The sequence below is a fragment of the Sinocyclocheilus rhinocerous genome, unplaced genomic scaffold (genome assembly GCF_001515625.1).
Source record: "Sinocyclocheilus rhinocerous isolate Xijiao unplaced genomic scaffold, SAMN03320098_v1.1 scaffold1169, whole genome shotgun sequence".
Lineage (NCBI taxonomy): Eukaryota > Metazoa > Chordata > Actinopteri > Cypriniformes > Cyprinidae > Sinocyclocheilus > Sinocyclocheilus rhinocerous.
In genome coordinates, this window is record NW_015650322.1 from 309,254 (window position 1) to 315,805 (window position 6,552).

A 6,552-nucleotide genomic window follows, 5' to 3' on the forward strand; every position below is an offset into this window, starting at 1 on the left:
TTAACCTATGCAGTCTGAGCCGGAAATAGAATTGATTAGTTCATCTCTCGAGTCTTTCGAATCGTTCGTTCTTTTGTCACGTGACGTGACAGCATTGGATAGAGAAATTAGTTAATTTACAAGCTTCCTTACAAACGGGTGCATAGTTATTATTATTATTATTATTATCATTATTATAATTATTATTTACTCTTACAGTTACATGATGCGTTTCTGGTCTCAAATTGTAGCTTTTTACTTCTTACAGTTTATTTATAAATGAATTTCTGTCATTATGGTTCTTTTCCATAACACTGAATGTTGTAACAAAGGTAATAAAGAGTTGGTTACTATTATTAAGTCTCTTTCTGCCTCAGACTGCAAAAGCTTATGGGGCTGTCACGTGATGAACGAACGACTCGAAAAACCCGAAGACTCGAGATGAACTAATCAATTCTTTTTCTGGCTCAGACTGCATTGGTTAAACTTATGTTGCTGTCACGTGATGAATGAACGACTCAAACCCGAAGACTCGAGAGATGAACTAATCAATTCTCTTTCCGGCTCAGACTGCATTGGTTAAAGCTTATGGGGCTGTCACGTGATGAACGAACGACTCGGTCATCCAAGGCTTGGGAGCATTTTATATTAAACGCAACAAAGAAGACTGTAACCTGCAAGCTATGCAAAGCTGAGCTTGTGTGGCATGGAAGTACCACAGTGATGCACGAGCACATGAAAAGAAAACACACTGGTGTTACGGATGAAGGCGAAACATCAGCACGGTAAGCAAAAACCGTATATCCTCATCATATGAAAATGGTATAGTTTAATGAAGTGCTATTGTGTAAACTGTTTGTTTGCTAACTTAGGGACAGTCGCACTACATCTGTTCTGATGCGACTCGCAAACATCAGGTTGCGCAATCACCCCCACAGAATCAGTTAAATTAAAACGGTTGCGAACTGCGTCAAACACTAAATCTAAAAGCAACGAATAACAGCTGTAGTAATAGATTACATTTTTAGTCAGTGTTGTGGTTTTCAGCGAATGCTTATGCATTTGTGCACCAATGCATATTTTTTTCCTTTCTTTTTATTCAAGCCTGTTAGCTTACTGCGTTTCTCCGTTTCGTTCTTTTTTTTATAGCATTTGTCTACTACAACAGTTAACTTATTATTATTTTTTTCAAACGTGATTTACTGCAGCTTTGCTACGTTAACATGATTGTATTCAATGTTTGTATATTTCATTTATGCATATATAATTTAATTATTATACAAATCTTTTGCATTTTTTTAAGTACACTTAAAGACATAAATACCCTGATTTAGGGTTTTATATAGTTATAATAAGCAAAACATCCAATTAAAAAAAAGGTAAGTTTTTATCCGATTAATCGAAGAAAAAGAAAAAAATAATCGGCGGATTAATCGATTATCAAAATAATCGTTAGTTGCAGCCCTAAAAGGGAGTAAATGATTTTCATTTTTGGGTAAACTATCTCTTTAATTAGGATGATACACAATTTAATATAATGGACACAGCCACTTAATGTGCTAGAATTAAATGTGTAAATAATAATAAGTAAATAGTCTTTCAAACAACATGTGCTTTGATACAATATATATACATTTACTTTCATTCAGTTTGGTGCATTCAGTTAGACCTTTAGTAATAGATACTTGTGCATTATTTGCTCTTTACAGATGCAGAAATGAAAAGATTTGTTAAGTCAAGTTATTTATGTATTATAATCTATATAATTAAAATGAAAATAAAAGTTTTGTCTAGGTGACGTTATTAATTTTAAATGAAATATTAATGAACAGTACAGTAGATATAGAAATGCAACTGTGCTAAGTCTGGCGTGCTGCGCAACGGGCCGAGTCCGGCTTGGATGCCGCAGTTTCGGCAGTCCTAAAGATGGCGGCCGCAACAAAAAAGTCACGTGACTGAAACCCATGAATAGGATGTTGCGCATGCGCGACTGAACGAATCACACCCCGAGACGACTCGTTCTTCCCGAGTCACATTAAAGATTCGTTCAAAATTAACTCCGATTACAAAATGAACGAATCGTTCAAGAACGACCCAACACTATACTCGTAAACACGATCTATCCGACATGACTTGAACGCACCATTACATACACGATTTTAGCAACTCATGTCGGTCAATGATTGAGAAACGCCCTTTTTGTTCTGCAGACGTCCTAACACAGGGCAGACCCCCTCCAGTCCACACTCCGACAGACAGCAACAACAACACCAAATCAAAGCAGCGCAGTATTAAACACGTTCTTATTAAACATTTTCGGCATGATCACATCTTTTAGAACATCCAGTGAATATTTTGAACACGCAGCCTACTACAACACTTTACAAACGTATGCAGTGGAGCTGTCGAACCAACGAAGAGGACAACTGAATTAGCCTACGCCGAAAGGACATCGTTAATAAAAGTAAAATAGCCTACTGCATTTATATTTAGTGTTTTGAAAGATGGTTGTATAAAGTATGATACTCAACAATTGTTGTTTTGGTATTTCTAGCAGTGTCATCAGTCATGGAGGGTCTCTCTCGTGCTAACAGTCTCTTCGCTCTGGATCTCTATCGAGCTCTGAGCGCGAGCAACGCTGAGAGAAACATGTTCTTTTCTCCACTGAGCATCAGTGCAGCGCTCAGCATGGTCTACTTGGGAGCCCGAGGAGAAACTGCCAAAGAAATGGCAAAGGTATGAGGAACTGACATGTTACTGTTGGTACTATTACTTTAAATATCATTCTGATTGTGTCTGTAAAGTTTCTGTAAATCATAGCACTTCTGTTACTGATAATCTATTTTAGCACTAATGATGAAGAAATTAAGGGGGGTGGAGGAGGTTGTGTTTGCGGAACGATGTATGTTATAATACATCGTGTACACTCACTAAACAAGTGAGAGTGGAGAGATTCGTCCTCACGCGATGGCCACCACGTAGACACGCCCCTGAACAGAAGTAATGGTGATTCTTGGTGGTTCATTAGATTGCAATGCTTTTTAATAAGTTTGATGAAAAACAGTACAAGAAATGCTAACGATATATAAATAGGCTATATTACATTTAAAATAATTTGTCATTGCATTATGGTAATAAAGCTTAATTGTCATGAAAATTATATCATAATATCAAATATGTTCATAGTTCACCCATCTGTCTTTCTCTTTGCAGGTTTTGTCCTTTAGTTCTGTCTCTGATGTTCACTCTCATTTTGAGACCCTCACCTCAACTCTCAACAGTCCATCAGCCTCCTACATCCTCAAACTAGCAAATCGCCTCTATGGAGAGAAAACCTTCAGCTTCTTACCTGTGAGTCCATTCTGCCTTCAATGAGACATTTTAATGCTCTCTGTGTGCTTTGCTAAATTCATGCTTTGCCTTATCTGAGAGAAGAATGTGTATAATTCATATGCAAATGCGCTGTGATTTATTTTTTTCTTTCCAAATGAGATACCACCTTTATTTTGTGCTGCAGGAGTATTTGGACTCCACTCTGAAGCTGTACCACACTGACCTTCAGGCTGTGGACTTCATTGGGGCATCTGACGAGTCACGACAGCTCATTAACAAATGGGTGGAAGAGCAGACAGAGAGTGAGAAGAGAGTGATCAGAATATGAAAGAGAAATTTTGTGGATAGCAAGAATTAAAAGAGGGATGCATAATTCTGCTCTTTGAGGGCCACTGTCCTGCAGATGTTAGTTCTAACCCTAATCAAACACACCTAAACCATCTAATGAAAGTTAACTTGAAATTTACGGTCTAGTGTGTTTGATTAGAGTTTGAGCTGAAATCAGAATTATATTTGCTTTGTTTAATAGATAACTGATGTTGGTAGGCTACTTGTAAACTGTGAAAAAAGTAAAACATACAGTGATTTGATGTCAATGATCAGAACACTATAAATAATGAAATACTGTTTTTTTTTTCACTTCAGATAAAATTAAAGATCTTCTTAAGCGCGGTGTTGTAAATGAACTGACCCGGCTAGCTCTGGTTAATGCCATCTACTTCAAAGGGAACTGGATGCACCCATTTGAAACAAGAAACACTAAAGAAATGCCATTTAAAATAAACCAGGTGTGATCTGCATTTTATTTCAGGAGTGTATATGAAAAATAAATATAAAGTTCACGTGTTGAATTTTGTAAGTAATTTTGAATGTACTGGCATTTATCTACAAACAGAATGAGTGCAGGCCTGTGCAAATGATGTACCAGGAGAAGAAGTTCCCTTCAGATACATCCCAGAGTATGAGCTGCAGGTGCTGGAGTTGCCATACGTAAAGGAGGAGCTCAGCATGTTGATCCTTCTTCCAAATGAAACTCAGGATGGTTCTGACCCTCTTCTTAAGGTCAGCAAAAGTGGCATAATCAATGAAAGATGGCTAGTTTTGATCCTGTGGAATAGTTTGGTGCTGTGTATGTTATTTTTCAGTTTGTGTGTGTGTTTGACAGCTGGAGAGCTAGTTGACTCTTGACAAGCTGCTTGACTGGACCGAAAGAGACAAAATGGCCACATGGATGGATATCAGAGTCCATTTGCCAAAGTTCAAGCTGGAGGTTGAGATTTCCCTATCAGAAAATTTGCAAAAGATGGGTATGAGCTCTGTGTTCCAGGAATCAAAGGCTGATCTGACAGGCATGAGCAGTAAAGGTGGTCTCTTCATTTCAGCGGTGGTCCACAAGGCTTTTATTGAGGTCAATGAGGAAGGCACTGAGGCAGCAGCAGCCACTGCATGTTTGGTAATGCTTTGCTGTAGCATTCCACCAAAACATTTCATAGCAGATCATCCCTTCTTGTTCTTCATCAGGCACAACCCCACTAACAGCATCCTCTTCCTTGGCAGATTCAGAGGCCCATCCTAGAAATGTGTTTTTTCTGTAACATCAAAATGAAGAAACGTGTTTTTCTTGGAATGTTTTATTAAATAAATCAGTCGCACCACATGTATTTGTTTGTGATCAAAAATGTGACATTCCATATTACTTCAAATCGAATCGACTCTTAACCACACCAACATTTTGAACATGGTGTTTGTCTCAGATGGAATAGGGGAAAACATCATCAAACACTACTTTACCATTACTTCTACTTGACCCATAAAGACTGAATGGTACAATATAAACCAAGATTTGACAACAGTAAAACTAACATGTAACTGGGTTAAAAATGCTTAAGTATAAATGGCATGCCTTTCACCAGAATTGGTTTGTTCTGGTTCAATTAATGATGGTTTTGTGACCTCTGTTGGCGACTTTAAGTAATTACACACATGTGGGTATGTATGAATCCCCACCGTCTCTCCAACGGAAACATACACAACACATGGAATGCAGCTCTTCGTGTTTGCCTTGTCATTTTGGTCCCACGTCCAGTCTGTTGTTTCTTTACTTAGCCCATATTTGTTAAATAGTTTTTCCAGCTTGTGTGCTGTTTTACTGTACTCTCTGTATTGACTAGTTTCCTGTGAAAAATAATTTTTCGTGGGACTTCCTCATTCTGCTGAATAGGCTGTTGTGTGGGCGTGTCAAGCCCAGGCAAGATATCACATGACGAAAGGGGTGTTTATAAAGCAGTTGATTTTAAAACCGCCTGGGGTCGGCAAAGACGCCGGCGGGAGCACGGGCATATTTTCCAGATGACAGAGAAAAGAACTTAAAATGCTCTGTCACTTTTGATTGGACACATAAAAGTAATACATCACTTGGATCTGTAAAGGGTCTACTTTTATTTGTGTATGCTCACCATATCAACAAAACTTTGTGCTTTTGCAAAATAAAGAAAACAAACCGGGTGCGCACTCAGTCTTCACTGTGTCAGCAAACTGCTTTTAGAAACGCGTCACAAAAATGAACTGAAACTCATCGAATACTTTACACACAGACACGAGAAATATATCTATAGAAAGCTTGACATGTCTACTCTTAAATGAAAACAAATATTATGTGATAAAGTAATCCGTATGAAACCAACGGCATGTCCGGTTTTTCCGTCTGTTCTCATTATCTGTAATTAGATCCCGCCCACGCGCTGCTCGCGCTATTGATATACGGTATTTGACAAATCTCGACGTGAGACGCGCGACATGTAAACGCCCACATCACCGTAAACAAAGCAGCAACGTGTTCATCTCAGATACTTCTCGTTTTTGGAAGAAGACAAAGACAGGAATAAGCCTTGTATTTACCTCAGAAGAGGCGCTGAAAGCTTTGTTTACCTCACAAACAGAATGCGAGCGCGGCTGGAGCCAGCAAAGGAGATATTTCATGCCGAGTAAGTAATGTTTCTTATTTGCATTAGATAATGTGTTGTTGTGACATAAACTTGAACGCATTTACTAGTTACACAGGAAGGGGACGCTCGTTCAGTTTTCAACTTCTTTCAGAATCTTAGAGTAAGTGTGCATTCACTATTTTACAGATGTTACTTTCATGTGATTTATTTGCTGTATGGTAAAATATGTTTGCTATGTAGTAATTGTGTTCTTTGTTTCGATAAATTAGTACTAGTATCAGTGAACATCACAATA

General features: G+C 38.1%; 1 pseudogene; it reads left to right on the top strand.

The window, feature by feature from the left end:
• The first annotated feature begins 2,070 nt into the window (after nt 1–2,070).
• Nucleotides 2,071–5,331, top strand: LOC107711645 (leukocyte elastase inhibitor-like; annotated as a pseudogene).
• Nucleotides 5,332–6,552: the final 1,221 nt, after the last annotated feature.